Below are 16812 nucleotides of genomic sequence, written 5' to 3'. Positions count from 1 at the left end.
GTGAGATTGTTCCTAAGTAGACAGGAACGTTTAAGGGCCTCGCGTTTTGAGCCGCCCATCAGTCAAGGAGAAACGAGCAGCACCTCCCGTTGGCGTCTGATCGTTAGGTGTCCTCAAAGTGTCTCAAAGTCTCTTTGTTATCGCTGAGCGCGTCGATTAAAGAGACGAATATCATTTATTCATCCTCGCCATTGAGGGAAAGAAAAAAGGATTCAAGAGTTTGTGTTTCGTTTCCGGCAAATTCAGAGGCACCTTGATGAAGTCAGCTTTCTTTGTCAAGCTGTGTGGTGAGACGAGGCTGAAAGCTGTGGCCCATTTGAAAATGTACATTTTGGGGGGCACTTTGAACTGTTTTTGGTAAGATAAGCGGTATTTAAACTTTTTTGTGGAACTTTGAATTGTAGGGCAGCAATACTGAGGAGAAAATACTACTAAAACACTGCTCCACTGTTTGTAGAGCAGGTGAAGCACGCTAATACGTAACAATAGAACAAGAGAAATGACCTTGTAAGACTCTTATGTGTAAGTGTGTATGTAGATAAATGTAAAAAATGGATTTCAGTGACGTGGACGTTGTGGAAGAGTCAGCGTACACTGGATGGGTCTGGTTATCCTTTCAGTGTGGGACAAAAACATATTCATTTAAACTCCCCTTGAAGTCTGATTCTTTAGCATCCTTGACAGTCTCAGTCCCATATGTTCCGACCGTTTACATTTCAAGATTACAATCCTGTTGTAAGGTTTCTTTTGGTGGTTGAAAAGTTATTTTCAAGCCGGGAAGTTTTGCCGTCTTCACTTTTCAACTGGCAAGATGAATATCGGTGGGACAAAGCAGAGAAGGGAAGGCTTTTGACTAGACTTCTAAGAGCCAGGAGCGAGTCCTCTCTTTCTTTTGCAGTTCCCCATAACTGGCTGCCTCGCCTAGCTGCTGAAGAGACACTATATCAAATGCAAAGTGAGAAGTCAAAGTCTTTCAAGTTACATCAGTAGATCCTTGTGGAAATGCTCCTCTGCTATGCTTAGGTTTTTCAGAGCTTTTTTCCATTTAAAAAGAGGAGATTGGTTCATTTTCTCCATGTTTTTGGATGGTGGCTTATGAGCAGTTATGAGCAGGAAATGTTATAATAAGCCTGTATGATCCGTTATAAGCAGAAATTAAGTAAGTTATAAGCAGGAGGTGTTATAATTAGTGGTTATGACCAGCTATAAGCAGAAAGAAAGTAAGTTATGAACAGAAAGTGTTATAACAATCAGTTATGATAAGTTATGAACAGGAAGTGTTATAACAATCAGTTATGATAAGTTATGAACAGGAAGTGTTATAACAATCAGTTATGATAAGTTATGAACAGGAAGTGTTATAACAATCAGTTATGATAAGTTATGAACAGGAAGTGTTATAACGATCAGTTATGATAAGTTATGAACAGGAAGTGTTATAACAATCAGTTATGATAAGTTATGAACAGGAAGTGTTATAACAATCAGTTATGATAAGTTATGAACAGGAAGTGTTATAACAATCAGTTATGATAAGTTATGAACAGGAAGTGTTATAACAATCAGTTATGATAAGTTATGAACAGGAAGTGTTATAACAATCAGTTATGATAAGTTATGAACAGGAAGTGTTATAACAATCAGTTATGATAAGTTATGAACAGGAAGTGTATGTTGTTTTTACTGTACTGCCATTAATGGACAGCACTCTTGTTTTAAAGAGGGATAAAGGCCTCTGTCTGTATCGTATTCACTAAAGTATAACCAAAGGACATTCACCTAAAAAACTCCCTTGAATTAAGTGCAGTGCCTGTCATCGGATAGCTAGGTGCCAACAGAGAAATGGCAGATGTTGTAATAAGGAGATAACACGATTTAGCAACAAACCAAAAAACTTCAAGAGAAAAACCACGATTAAGTGGATCTTTCTTGGGTGTGGTCACATTTTTGGGTTTGAAGTAGTTTGGTCAATGATAAGAAGCAAACCGTTCTTTCATAGAGACGCTAACTCGATTTGCCCCTGACACTTTCAAGTATCTCAGATCAGTTTAAAGACCGCCCAACCACATCAAGACTGCCTTTATGTCCCCTCAAATGCAGTAATGGTTTCTGTTGAGAACTTGATGTCGGAACATTCTGTGTCAGATATTTTAAGTCTAAACAGTCTGTGTTTTGTGTTCACCAAGGTCGGGTGGCCAGTGGTTAACACTCTCAATAGCACTTTCCTGGGTTAGAATCTGGAAACAGCATGTAACTAGACCTCACTGCAAATAATCACCCGGGGCTCTTTCGATGTTCTTAGCCCCGTTTGTTTACACATTGTAAATCGTGAACAGAAATGCTTGAACAGTGTGCGGCATGTATATTTCAAGGTTTGAACATTATATGGCATCTGAATTCCTGCCACATGACCGCAGGCTTTTGGTGCTTTTTCCTCTGAAGTCTTACTTAGATTCCTGAGGACAAAAAAAAAAAAGAGGAGGGATGTGTTCCGAGGTTTTGCAAAGAATGCATCACCGACTGTTTCCCAAGGGGAATTTCCTCAGAGCGCAATATATAGGCTCAGACATTGGCTTCTACACAAACTGTTCTGTCCACATAACTTTCTGACCCTTTTGAGAAAGTTTATGAATCCGTTTTGGCACCGTGCAGCCAAACAGGCACACCGGTTCCCAACACTGGTATTCACCCCGGAATTCTCTCCCTTTGATCTGATGTAGGTTTCTAGTTTCGTAACGTCTTCCTCTACTTCCTGTGTACCGTCCGATAGGCTAAAAGCCTCTTCAATAGGTGCAGCCCCGGTGATGTCATTATAGGTGACACCACCACCACCACACCTGAGAGTATACTTGGCCATTACATAATCTGTGTGTGTGTGTGTGTGTGTGTGTGTGTGTGTGTGTGTGTGTGTGTGTGTGTGTGTGTGTGTGCGCCCGTGCGTGCGTATGTGTCCCTCAGTGTCCTCCCCTGGTCTGCAGTATCACAGGGGGGGAACAAAAGAATCAAAAGCGTCCCATCACTCCATGCCCCCGGATAGTGTTACATGGTGTGTCGTGCCAAAACACAAGGGCATAGAACAGGAAGTGTATGAGAATCAAAGGACACCGAGGAGGGTAACAAACAAGGGGACTACCTTTGTACATTCTGACAGGAAGGTAGTGTGTAAGACAGGGGAGATTTGGGACTGGAAATATTCTAACCTGAAAAAAACAAAAAATGCCAATCCCCCCAAAAACTTGGCATTTCGTCAATGACCTTCTTCCACTCCACATCAACACACACAAAACAAGTGACATCCTCTCTGTCGAGAGGCCAGGAAGATTTATATTGGGGAGAAAAGCAAGTAGGGTGACATTTGAACCTTGGAGGAGGATGGAGGCTTTGAAAGGAAATATGATAAGGTATGCCTGTGGAATGTCTTTGAGAGTTGGCGCCTGGATCTGTTACTCATTTTGCATCCCAAACAGCACACTATTCCCTATATAGTGCATTACTTTTGACCAGGGCCCATAGGGTTATGGTCAAAAGTAGTGCACTATGTAGGGAATAGGGTGCCATTTGGGACACATCCCTCCGGGTTCCTAAATGTAGTTGTTGAACTCTGACTGCACTGGGCTGTGCATCCTTGATAATTAAGTGTTTGGTTGAAGCATTTAAACAAAATATTTATGAAAACCTCAAAGTATGTCACACATTATCGGGTTTTTGTGACACTGACACATGACTAATTGGTTCAAAGAGTGGAACTGCAAACTTGCAGGGCCAGTAGAGCCAATTCACAGTAAAAGTCCAGTTCACAGTAAAAACAATGTCTCTTTCCCTGTCTATGTCTTCAGTCTTTAGATCATGTCAACATCTAAAAGATTTTAGGCACTTAATACTGACCTTTACATTTTTGGAGTGAGTGAAGACATTTTGTGGCTGTAAACATAGAGTGTATCGTACTACCCAGATATTACTATACTATGTACATATTGAGTAATACAATTACTAACTTCTGCATCTGGTTGCAGGTGGACTGTATCTAGAGGAGACTTTTGGAGAAGAGACTGCGGACCAACATACTGCCAGTGGTGAGTACCTGTTTACAAGTGATGCATCAAATCATCACAGATACAATTGGTGATAATGGCTAAAAAAGGCCAGTGACCAAGTCCCCATAGGACACCAATCCTGACATCTAACACACATTTTCAAACACTGGCTCTTGCACTGGATTACATGGACACACACACACACACTCAACACACACGTCAACACACACGCTCTAGAGTCCGAAGCCAGGCCAATCACTTCCCAGAAAGACACAATACAAAGAGAGGGGTGACCTTACATGACCACACACACACACACACACAGTCTTGTATAACTAACCTTGTGGGGACACACAATTCAGACCAGATCCTATTTTCTCTAACCCTAACCCTAAACCTAATCCTAGCTCCTAACCCTAACCCTAAAAGCAACCCTAGCTCCTAACCCTAACCCTAAAAGCAACCCTAGCTCCTAACCCTAACCCTAAAAGCAACCCTAGCTCCTGACCCTAACCCTAAAAGCAACCCTAGCTCCTAACCCTAAGCCTAATTCTATCCCTAACACTCATTCTAACATGCTGACCACACCACTCATGTCGTGTGTGCTCGAGTTGCAAAATAAAATAAATGTACACATACATGTTATTCAATCATTGCATCCACACCGCTCGTGTGTGTCAATGAGTGTCCGCGTAGCCAGGCGCTAAAATAGAACTTGGTTCTATTTGTGATGCTTGACACGCTGCAAGTCCTGCCTCTCCCATTTCCTCATTGGTTTGTAGGAGCATATACCCACGTGGGTGATTGAAAGATGAACTGAGGTCCACACTCCAGGGGAGTGGAGGGATGGAGGGATATCTTCAACCACCAACTTACCATCCTGAGACAAGGCTGAGTATAGCCCACAAAGATCTCCGCTACGGCACAAGCGAATGGGGGGCGCCAACCCAGACAGGAAGATCACATCAGTGACTCAACCCACTCAAGTGAAGCACCCCTCCTAGGGACGGCATGGAAGAGCACCAGTAAGCCAGTGACTCAGCCCCTGTAATAGGGTTAGAGGCAGAGAATCCCAGTGAAGAGAGGGGGACCGGCCAGGCAGAGACAGCAATGGCGGTCCTTTGCTCCAGAGCCTTTCCTTTAGAGATGAAAGTACTTTGGTGTGAAACGTGCAAATCGATCCCAGAACAACAGCAAAGGACCTTGTGAAGATGCTGGAGGAAACAGATACAAAGTATCTATATCCACAGTAAAACGAGTCCTATATCGACATAACGTGAAAGGCTGCTCAGCAAGGAAGAAGCCACTGCTCCAAAACCGCCATAAAAAAGCTAGACTACGGTTTGCAACTGCACATGGGGACAAAGATCGTACTTTTTGGAGAAATGTCCTCTGGTCTGATGAAACAAAAATATAACTGTTTTGCCACAATGACCATCGTTATGTTTGGTGGAAAAAGGGGGATGCTTGCAAGCCGAAGAACACCATCCCAACCGTGAAGCAGCATCTTGTTGTGGGGGTGCTTTGCTGCAGGAGGGCCTGGTGCATTTCACAAAATAGATGGCATCATGAGGTAGGAAAATTATGTGGATATATTGAAGCAACATCTCAAGACATCAGTCAGGAAGTTAAAGCTTGGTCGTAAATGGGTCTTCCAAATGGACAATGACCCCAAGCATACTTCCAAAGTTGTGGCAAAATGGCTTAAGGACAACACAGTCAAGGTATTGGAGTGGCCATCACAAAGCCCTGACCTCAATCCTATAGAAGATTTGTGGGCAGAACTGAAAAAGCGTGTGCAAGCGAGGAGGCCTACAAACCTGACTCAGTTACACCAGCTCTGTCAGGAGGAATTGGCCAAAATTCACCCAACATATTGTGGGAAGCTGGTGGAAGGCTACCCGAAACATTTGACCCAAGTTAAACAATTTAAAATGACAATGCTACCAAATACTAATTGAATGTATGTAAACTTCTCACCCACTGGGAATGTGATGAAAGAAATAAAAGATGAAATAAATCATTCTCTCTACTATTATTCTGACATTTCACATTCTTAAAATAAAGTGGTGATCCTAACTGACCTAAGTAAGACAGGTCATTTTTTACTAGGATTAAATGTCAGGAATTGTGAAAAACTGAGTTTAAATGTATTTGGCTAAAGTGTATGTAAACTTCCGACTTCAACTGTACATGTTTAATGCTTTTATACCGGTTCCCAAATGAATATAGTTGGTTCAGAGTTCGTTTTGATATTTCAACCTGCGTATCCTGATTGCATCTGGTGTGGGTGGACAAAATCAACAGGCGGTAGATCACACACCCGCGGAAGCACGAGCATGAGCAGCCTGGTGAGCATGTAAACCCCCTACATAGTATAAAGGGGGTGAACAAATTACAGTATTGACTTATTTGAACCCAGAGTGAGTATTTTCAACATTATGAGTTAATGAGCTCTAGTGTCTGAATTAAATCGGAGTGTACAATTATGCAGTCATTGCAGTGTAAATTCAACTAAATTCAGTGGAATTTTAACACCATTTTGAGTCAAATTAACTCTGAAAAGGTGACACTACCTGTATAGTAACTTTAACACTATGTAGACTGGGGCCAAATGTTATCTGAAAGTGTTGAATAAAACTCAATAGGAGTTAAATTAACACTTTTATTTTCACTGTGTAGAAATAGTATATGACCTTGTGGGTACGAACAAATTGTCCCCAGTTGTTCAGATTTATGTTTGTTTACTATTCTTAAGTCCACACTAGTATAGTTAAACGTCAGCAGTCTTCACACACACACGCACGCACACGCACGCACGCACGCACACACACACACACACACACACACACACACACACACACACACACACACACACACTGGTTCCACAACACTACAGCTGCCGCGGGGCGCTAAAGTGAGTTGGCCCATTGTGATTGAAGGTCCAGCTGGTGGCCACCCTTTTGATCTTCTCCCTTTCATGAGAAAGACAAACAGCATCTCGTCGTCACTCACGCTGGCTGATTGATACATACACACACACACACACTAATGGACGTCCTTTCTCACTGTAATCACTCAGCTAATGACCCGATTGAACTCTGAATGGAGCCTGACGAGGATGGTGAGAACAGAAGGCGGAGTCAGAGGGAGAAAGGGCCCAGCGACGGATCAGAAGGGAGAATTTAGGGGGGACGGGATAGGGGGAGGGAGATCAGGAGGAATGACCATGAACTTGGTTGGGAAAATGTTAGCCTGGATTTAAAACAAAGGATTCCGTTTCACATTTTCTTTTGTTTCACTGTTTGAAATAAGTATTTATCTTGCCATGGTTGCACAGGGTAGAGGTTAGCCTGAGTCTTGGGCCCAAATCAGTGTATCCTCGTGGTCCATTCCATCAACAAAGTGTTTCCCTTTATCACAACCAAAGAGTAGTTCTACCGACTGGCCAATAGCTCTACCTATAGCCCATCATGATTTATGAGGTAATCGCCACCCTGGTGTTTGAAATAGAGACTCAAAACTATTGGCTTTAAAAAAAAAAGTAATTGTGGGTAGTTTTCCCCTTTAGGCGAACAAGATAGGAAGACTGACAACAATGCTAGTGGAACAAGAGGGAGAGGAATGCTCAGCCGGATCCGAGCTTCCTGGGTATCCGCCTCCCTGGAGGCCATTGTGGGGCCTCTTGTTCCCTTGTGCCTCGTGCATTTCCAATGCATTTGTATGCATTTGGGCTTGAGTTTGTCCGGGATGTTAGAAATAAGGTCTCTGAAAGGGTTATCCCACTGTCCCCATAGGACAACCCTTTTAGGTTCCATGTAGAACCCTCTGTGGAAAAGGTTCTATATGGAACCCAAACTTGTTCTACCTGGAACCAAAGGGGTTCTACCTGGAACCAAAAAAAGGGTTCTTCAAAGGGTTCTCCTATGTGGACAGCCAAAGAGCCCTTTTAGGTTCTAGATAGCACCCTTTTTTTAAGAGTGTATGTATTTTTTAACCTTATATTACTGTCGTGTAAAATTGGGGGCAGGTGTGCGCGCGTGTGTGTGTGTGTGTGTGTGTGTGTGTGTATGTATGCATGTGTGTGTGTGTATATATCCGTATATGTTAGTGTGTGTGTGCGTGCGTGCGCCCGTGCGTATGTATGTGTGTGTGTGCGCGAGCGTGTTTCAGAGAAAGATTCGTAGAAAGAGGTCTCTGTTACTGTAATCCCCCCAGTAGCAGAGAGCTGTTAGCCCCATAAACCACAACGTTTGTATGAAATACCAGCGGGAGCAGAAAGGTCAGAGGAGGAAATTAGCAGCTGTCTTTTCCTCTCCTTTCATGTTAGCCGCGGGGCTAATCGCCACCGAGCCATCAGCTCATTTCCACTTGAAAACAAACTCAGCAATGATACCGGGGAGGAGCTGTTTGCTCACATTTAATGGCACCGGATTTGATTCTGAAGGGAGGGGAGGGAACGATCCCCATGTTCTCACTCTCCTGTTCTGTCGCTCCCTCGTTCTCTGTCTTTATTTCCCCCTCTCTCTCTTTCTGTCTCTCTCCTTGTTCTCTCTCTCTTTCTGTCTCTCTCCTTGTTCTCTCTCTCTTTCTGTCTCTCTCCTTGTTCTCTCTCTCTTTCCGTCTCTCTCCTTGTTCTCTCTCTCTTTCTGTCTCTCTCCTTGTTCTCTCTCTCTTTCTGTCTCTCTCCTTGTTCTCTCTCTCTTTCTGTCTCTCTCCTTGTTCTCTCTCTCTTTCTGTCTCTCTCCTTGTTCTCTCTCTCTTTCCGTCTCTCTCCTTGTTCTCTCTCTCTTTCTGTCTCTCTCCTTGTTCTCTCTCTCTTTCTGTCTCTCTCCTTGTTCTCTCTCTCTTTCCGTCTCTCTCCTTGTTCTCTCTCTCTTTCTGTCTCTCTCCTTGTTCTCTCTCTCTTTCTGTCTCTCTCCTTGTTCTCTCTCTCTTTCCGTCTCTCTCCTTGTTCTCTCTCTCTTTCTGTCTCTCTCCTTGTTCTCTCTCTTTCCGTCTCTCTCCTTGTTCTCTCTCTCTTTCTGTCTCTCTCCTTGTTCTCTCTCTCTTTCTGTCTCTCTCCTTGTTCTCTCTCTCTTTCTGTCTCTCTCCTTGTTCTCTCTCTCTTTCTGTCTCTCTCCTTGTTCTCTCTCTCTTTCTGTCTCCTTGTTCTCTCTCTCTGTCTCTCTCCTTGTTCTCTCTCTCTTTCAGTCTCTCTCCTTGTTCTCTCTCTCTTTCTGTCTCTCTCCTTGTTCTCTCTCTCTTTCTGTCTCTCTCCTTGTTCTCTCTCTCTTTCCGTCTCTCTCCTTGTTCTCTCTCTCTTTCTGTCTCTCTCCTTGTTCTCTCTCTCTTTCCGTCTCTCTCCTTGTTCTCTCTCTCTTTTCGTCTCTCTCCTTGTTCTCTCTCTCTTTCCGTCTCTCTCCTTGTTCTCTCTCTCTTTCTGTCTCTCCTTGTTCTCTCTCTCTTTCTGTATCTCTCCTTGTTCTCTCTCTCTCTTTCTGTATCTCTCATTGTTCTCTCTCTCTCTTTCTGTATCTCTCCTTGTTCTCTCTCTCCTTCATTCTATCTTTTCCTTTGTTCTCTCTCTATCACCCCATCGCAGGTGCGGGAGGGTAAACATGGGAGCATGCTCCTTTCAAACTGCTCTGTTGACACATCCCAATTCCGTTGGGGACTAACTGTGATTAGTTGTGCTTTGCCTTGGAGGTCTACCAAGTTGAAAGAGGCCACTAGAACGAGTACGGCATGAGTGTTATTGCAACCCGGCCTTTTGAACGCTGTTGACCTCAACAATCAGGAAGCATAATGTACATTTGTTTCTCCATTTTATTCTCTGTTCCTCTGCCACCACAGAGATGGTGTACTATCGTCAGACTTCTGTACCAAAAATCCTTATTTGCCAAGAGAGATACGGTAGCCACAATAGAGCATGGATCTAATCATCATGAGGTTTACAGTCCTCGTCAAAAGCGAAATGTGTTTTTTCCCCCCCCCCACATCTAATAGCACGATACGAAAGGAATTTGAATGTTTTCCCAGCATGCTTTTCTTTACCCTCTCTCTCTCTCTCTCTCTCTCTCTCTCTCTCTCTCTCTCTCTCTCTCTCTGTGGGAATGTTTTCCCTATCTCCTGTCCTACAAGCACAGAAAGAAGCACCGCACCAATGCCTTTGTTGATATTCCTTGCCTATCTGTGCGCACTGTTTTTGACCCCCCCCCCCTATTCACACCTGTGGAAAAGGCTGACACAAAGCAGGGAAGGCAGCAACATCCCACAACATTGGTCTCAGAAGCAAAGCAAAGCTCCCATATTCTCTCTTGTCTTGGACTTTTACCTCAGAAGAAGAGATACTGACGAGATGATAAATCATTTGCAGCTGGCCCTGGTCGAGGTCACAGAAGCCTGCTCTGGCTCTCTCTTCTGTGTCTGTAGCTCCCACAATTCCACTGGATCCACCGAACGTGTATCTACTGTTTAGAAAACACGATAACCTTGTGGGGACAGAATTATTTATATACAGTACGCAGTATAGCAGATGTTTAAATGGAAATCAACTTTGAAAAAAAAAAACTAAATTAAACCGAAGTATTAGGGCAATAGGGTAAGTTAAGGGTATGCTTTAAGTTTGGAGTAAGTTCAAGTTGAGGCTAAGTATATCCTATTACCAAGTTAAGAACGGAATAGGGCGTATGTGTATAAAAAAAATGGTCACTGAGATATTTAATAGGTTTACGATTAATACACAGTGTTGTGTTTGACTTTGTCGGAGGAGTCACCAACCCAGTGTAGACATTTGATAGGTGTATGACTATTACACGCTGGTGTACTTGACTTTAATTACTTTTCCGGGACATTCGACACTGCGTATAGACACTGTAAATTCGGTGGTCTGGTTAAGGTTTGATGTGGTTACTTCCCGGGTAACTTCCCAGCGCAGGACGGCCAACTGTAAACATTGTACTTCTACAGGTGTCGGGGTGTGAGTGTGATTACGTCACCTCATTGTTTTAGCTCCCTCTGTTTTTACTCTTGGACCCGAAAAACCTGGATCTAAATACAATTTGAAATCTTTCAAATACATTGTGCGTTTGCTCGTCCGCCTGGAGTGGCAGGATGGGTGGGGTTTGCACTTTTGAGACTATTCTATCGGTTACTTTGTACCAGGCACGCTCAGTCCAGCACAGATCAAGTATCTGAAATGATTTCCAATAGTATTTGAACCCAGGTCTGTGGAGAACCAATGCTTGTGCAGTGGAGTTAAGAATGTACCGTAGCTTGAAATGTAGCCGATGGCGCTGTCCAACTGGATCCTTTTGTATGGCTCAACCTTTGGTACCTTGTCACAGGAGGGCGGTCACGTGTGTTGCGAAGAAGACTGGTAACTGGTTCGAGCCCGGTATGGGGACAGGGGCAGTGGAGGAAGCTAAACTGTTAGCAGCACACTGACGTCCGTTTCACTCGTCACGGCGCCAACCGTCATTGGACACTCATTTGATCAATAGGGGCAATTTATTTGCCTGATCGCCTCATTGACTTCCTGTCAGGACTTAGCCTCAGAACCACAAGACGTGGTTAAACATGGTACTTTGTCACGTTAGCAGAGCGGGCAGAACCCAAATGCTGTTTCTGCTCTTTATGTCCAATCCACTTTTCGTTTCCCTTTCAAGCGGGTCACTTTTCCGTCTCATTTGTCCGATTGTTATAGAAAATTAGTCACTGATTGGTTTGTTTGCGCATAAGTTAACCATGTAGCACCTTTCCACGCTACGTGACCAGCAACCTAACAAGTACTGTTCTAGAGCTGAGGCCTGTGGGCAGCAGCATCCATACCGGGACTGCATGCTTATTAATACAACAGGGGTGATATTGCTGTAATAGATGGACAGTGGATTTGCAGACACCCTTTTTCACACAATATGCCCTCTTTAGTATATCAGGATTAAAGGACACACTTTTTTAAGTTCCTGCTCTAAAAGACACCTCTATGTTTTCGAAGGGACACATGAAGGACACACAGGTGAGACTGCATGGACAGAGAGAAGAAAGAGAATGAGAGAGATGGAGAGATAAAGAGCTAGAGGAGAGAGGGAGAGGAAAGAGACCGAGAACGAAACGAATGCCTATGATGACCCCGTACCAGACCAGCCTCCCTTGGCGCTCCCGCTCCGCCACATCAGAGAGTTTTGGCTATTCAAAGTAGATCAGCATCGGGCCAATAATCTCAGTGATCTTTCCAGGGGCATCTGCTGAATGCTGAAAAGGATGGACCTTTCTCCAGTTCAATTCCATCACCCCCACCAGGAGAGAGGAGGAGGATAAAATGGATGCCATATTGTAGGCACACACACAAAGGTTTCCTTGGCCAAACGGATTAGGCTGAACATCAGACATTGTTTCTATACATTATTAAACTTTTAAGCCACTGCAGAACAGGATTAAAACCCCCAAAAAGAGAGTGGGAGAGAAAGCAATTATTTATCTTTGGTGCCAAAAACCCACCCACATGTCCTACCCACGTATGTACCTGCACAAGGACAACCAGTTTTAATACAACCATCATCAGGTTTCTTTCTGTCATGCCAGACATTGTTTACACGTCCACATGTCGCCCACTCTCAACTTATTTGGAAATTAAAGTTTGTTTTCTCAAATTGGCCCTTGTGAAAGAGAATCCTCTTAACAAACCTTAAGGAGGGTATGAATGGCGGGCTTCTCTAAAAGTTAAGGGTGTTATGCACCATGTCCAACTTCAAAGACCGTCTTAACGCCACACTCTAATTGTATCTTCGTCGAGTTAGCTGCCTTGACCGCCATCTGATTCTGCTGACAACTTCTCTCCTTCGCTCTTCGATCTCTTCCCCCTCCTTCCTTCTCTCTTTTCGTTTATCTGTCATCATGGATGGAAACTCGTGTCTGTTTTTTTTTCTTCTTCATTCACTCTCCCTCACTTTACCCCAAAAGACTGCCACCAAGAGTCCTTTATCTCTCTTATTCTACATCCTTCAGTATCTCCCTCCTTCCGTCTTTGTCATTATGGTTAACCAACCCCCTCTTCTTTTTTTCTCTCTCTTTCACTGTCCTTCACCTTTACTTCTTCCTTCCATCTATTCCTCTTTCTCACTTTCCACCTATCCATCAGGATGCCTGTCTGTCTGTCTGTCTGTCTGTCTGTCTGTCTGTCTGTCTGTCTGTCTGTCTGTCTGTCTGTCTGTCAACTCGGGCACGAGCCATAACATATTTATCTTCCATAGGTGTTGACATCACCCCCCCCCCCCCCCAAAAAAAAAACAGTTTAGGTGTTTCTTTCTCTTTTTCACTCTTGTGGCCCGATATAAACAGACGTTCACGCTCTTCTACATATGGGCTTTCATTTTCCATTGTCCTCCAGATATTACTCCTCGGTCAGGCTCGAGATAAAGGGATAATCACTTCAAAGGGAGCCAGCAGAGAGTAACCCCCCCCCAGCTGAAGTGGACAATGAGCTAATTGAGAAGGGAACCGATCACAGAGCCTGTTCAAAGGGAAGCCTGGGCCACGCCCCCTTCTGATACACTTCATTTTATTAGTGTTTACGGGGAGGCTTCAGCCACAGTTATCACTCCTCCAACTGCCACACTCTTTAAACTAGCAGTATCGGGGTTATTTATAATGATACCCCCCCCTCTCTGTTTTCGTCTGTTCTTTTGGGGCAAGGGTGTATGGGGTGCGGGAATAAGAAGGATGACATGAATTTATTGTTGTGCAATTTGTTGTTGCAACTGTTCATGAACATGCAATGTCGGTTAACACGTGGCAAGAAGTTTTCACATTTTATTGCAGCTCGAAGAAACATATAGTCTACAGCTTGACTTGTACCACCTGTAACCTTAGAGTATGCCTGAATAGTAAACAGTGGTGGAAAGAGTGTTCAATTGGCATATTTGATTCAAAGTAAAGATACCTTTCCCGAAAATGACTCACGTAAAAGTGAGTCACCCAGTAAAATACCACTTGAGTAAAAGTCTAAAAGTATTTGTTTTTAAATTGACTTCAGTTTCGATGGTAAATGTAATTGCTCAAATATACTTAAATATCAAAAGTACAAGTAAAAGTGTAAATAATTTCTTATTCCTAATATTAAGCCAACCAGGCGGCACAATTCTCTTGTTTTGACTTATTTATGGATAGCCAGAGGCACACTCCAACACTCAGACATCATTTACAAACAAAGCATGAGTGTTAAGTCTGTGAGATCAGAGGCAGTAGGGATGACCAGGGATGTTCTCTTGATACGTGTGTGAATTGGACCATTTTCCTGTCCTGCTAAGCATTCAAAATGTAACGAGTACTTTTGGGTGTCCGGGAAAATGGAGTAAAAGTTGTCAAAAATATGAATAGTAAAGTAAAGTACAGATACTCAACTACTTAAGTAGTACTTTAAAGTATGTTTTACTTAACCTCTTAGTTAAGTACTTTCACCAGTGCTTAGTAAACCTCTGTTGGTTGTTAGCTACTGTTTTCCATACAGACAGTATGAGCTCTTTCTGTAGGCCTAAATACTCATTTCCTATTTTGAGTACCACCTGTATTTACACCGGTGAAGAACTTTCCTTATGTTGTTCAATTCAACACCTAATTAGAGGCATTATTTCCAGTCTGTGGTGGTGCAGCAGTTGCTTTTAATTTGACACCGTAGCACGGGGCCTCAATTAGCCCCTGGGTCACTCTGTTTTATTGGGGCTTAATAGCAAGACGGTGGTGGTCTCATCCCGTATTGTGCTTTTAAAGCATTGGGGTCTTCCTGTGAAGTGGTTAGGGCCCCTACAAAGGGGTCAGGGTAGGGTCAACATTAAAAAAAAGGGCCACTGCCCCTTTCACAGCACCCTCCTTGGCTGCCACAGTTAGATAGTAGTGTGGGGCTGTGGGCACTGAGTGGTCAACTGGTGCGGTCACATGGTCCTACAATGCAGTATGTCGAGTCCTATTAGTGTTCAATCATTCCAATATTTTGGTTCACACATGCTTAAGTTAATAAATTGTTATTTTTGAAACAATGGCCCCATTGAGAAGTATTGAGAGAAGAAACAGACTAAAGAATGATACTCGTAAAATGTGCTTGAGCATCTTGGTTTTTCAGTTCTAGCAAGTTCTGTCTGTAGGGCCAACTACAGTCAGGTCCAACATTATTGGCACCCTTCATGAAGATGAGAAAAAAGATTTGATAAAATAAAGAATAGAAATACTGAGCTACGTTGCTACATTTGCTACACCCGCAATAACATTTGCTAAGTATATGTACTGTATGTGACCAACTAAATTTGATTTGATTTGATATTGTATGCAAAAAACAATGGGAAATCATATTATTATATACTAACATAATTACAAAGAGAAATAGATCTAAAAAAGACCCCTTGACTTTTCCACATTTTGTTAAGTAACAGCCTTATTCTAAAATTGATCAAATTATTATTTTCACAATACCCCATAATGACAAATCGAAAACTGCTTTTTAGACATTTTTGCAAAAATACCTTATTTACATAAGTATTCAGACCCTTTGCTATGAGACTCGAAATTGAGCTCAGGTTCATCCTGTTTCCATTGATCATCCTTGAGATGTTTCTACAACTTGATTGAAGTCCACCTGTGGTTAATTCAATTGGACATCATTTGGAAAGGCACACACCTGTCTATATAAGCTCCCACAGTTGACAGGATTGTGTCGAGGCACAGATCTGGGAAAGGGTCAAAACAATGTCTGCAGCATTGAAGGTCCCCAAGAACAGTGGCCTCCATCATTATTAAATGGAACAAGTTTGGAACCACCAAGACTCATCCTAGAGCTGGTCGCCAAAACAAACTGAGCAGTCAAGGGAGAAGGGCCTTGGTCAGGGAGGTGACCAAGAGCCCGATAGTCCCTCTGTCAGAGCTTCAGAGTTCCGCTGTGGAGATGGGAGAACCTTCCAGAATGACTACCATCTCTGCAGCACTCCACTAATCAGGCCTTTGTGGTAGAGTGTCTAGACGGAAGCCACTCCTCAGTAAACGTCACATGAAAGCCCACTTGCAGTTTACCAAAAGGCACATAAAGGACTCCCAGACCATGAGAAACAAGATTCTCTGGTCTGATGAAACCAAGATTGAAGTCTTTGGCCTGAATGCCAAGCGTCACATCTGGAGGAAACCTGGCACCATCCCTACGGTGAAGCATAGTGGTGGCAGCATCATGTTGTGGGGATGTTTTTCAGCAGCAGGGACTGGGAGACTAGTCAGGATCGAGGGAAAGATGAACGGAGCAAAGTAAAGAGATCCTTGATGAAATCCTACTCCAGAGCTCTCAGGACCTCAGTCTGGTGTGAAGGTTCACCTCCCAACAGGACAACGACCCTAAGCACACAGCCAAGACAATGCATGAGTGGCTTCGGGACAAGTCTCTGAATGTCCCTGAGTAGCCCAGCCAGAGCCCGGACTTGAACCTGATCGAACATCTTTGGAGAGACCTGAAAATAGCTGTGCATCAATGCTCCCCATCCAACTTGACAGAGCTTGATAGGATCTGCAGAGAAGAATGGGAGTAACTCCCCAAATACAGGTGTACCAAGCTTGTAGCATCATACCCAAGACTAAAGGCTGTAATCGCTGCAAAAGGTGCTTCAACAAAGTACTGAGTAAAGGGTCTGAAAACTTACAGTATGTAAATGTCCTATTTCAGTCATTACGGGGTATTGTGTGTAAGTTGATGAGGGAAACAAACTATTGAATCAATTTTAGAATAAGGCTGAAACATAACAAAATGTAAAAAAGTCAAAGGGTC

The 16812-nt window shown here is 43.3% G+C and overlaps 1 protein-coding gene across 1 annotated transcript in view; it reads left to right on the top strand.

The window, feature by feature from the left end:
• Positions 1-4013: 4013 nt before the first annotated feature.
• Positions 4014-16812, top strand: part of LOC118364977 (axin-2-like) — a 35966-nt gene continuing 23167 nt past the window's right edge. Inside the window, exon 1 of the mRNA XM_052490622.1 lies at positions 4014-4073. The gene's annotated coding sequence lies outside the window, so the exon portion shown is untranslated. The remainder of the gene's footprint in view (positions 4074-16812) is intronic.

Source organism: Oncorhynchus keta, chromosome 32 (genome assembly GCF_023373465.1).
Source record: "Oncorhynchus keta strain PuntledgeMale-10-30-2019 chromosome 32, Oket_V2, whole genome shotgun sequence".
Classification (NCBI taxonomy): Eukaryota; Metazoa; Chordata; class Actinopteri; order Salmoniformes; family Salmonidae; genus Oncorhynchus; species Oncorhynchus keta.
The sequence above is the reverse complement of the archived record's forward strand: the minus strand, read 5'-3'. Positions and strand labels throughout refer to the sequence as shown.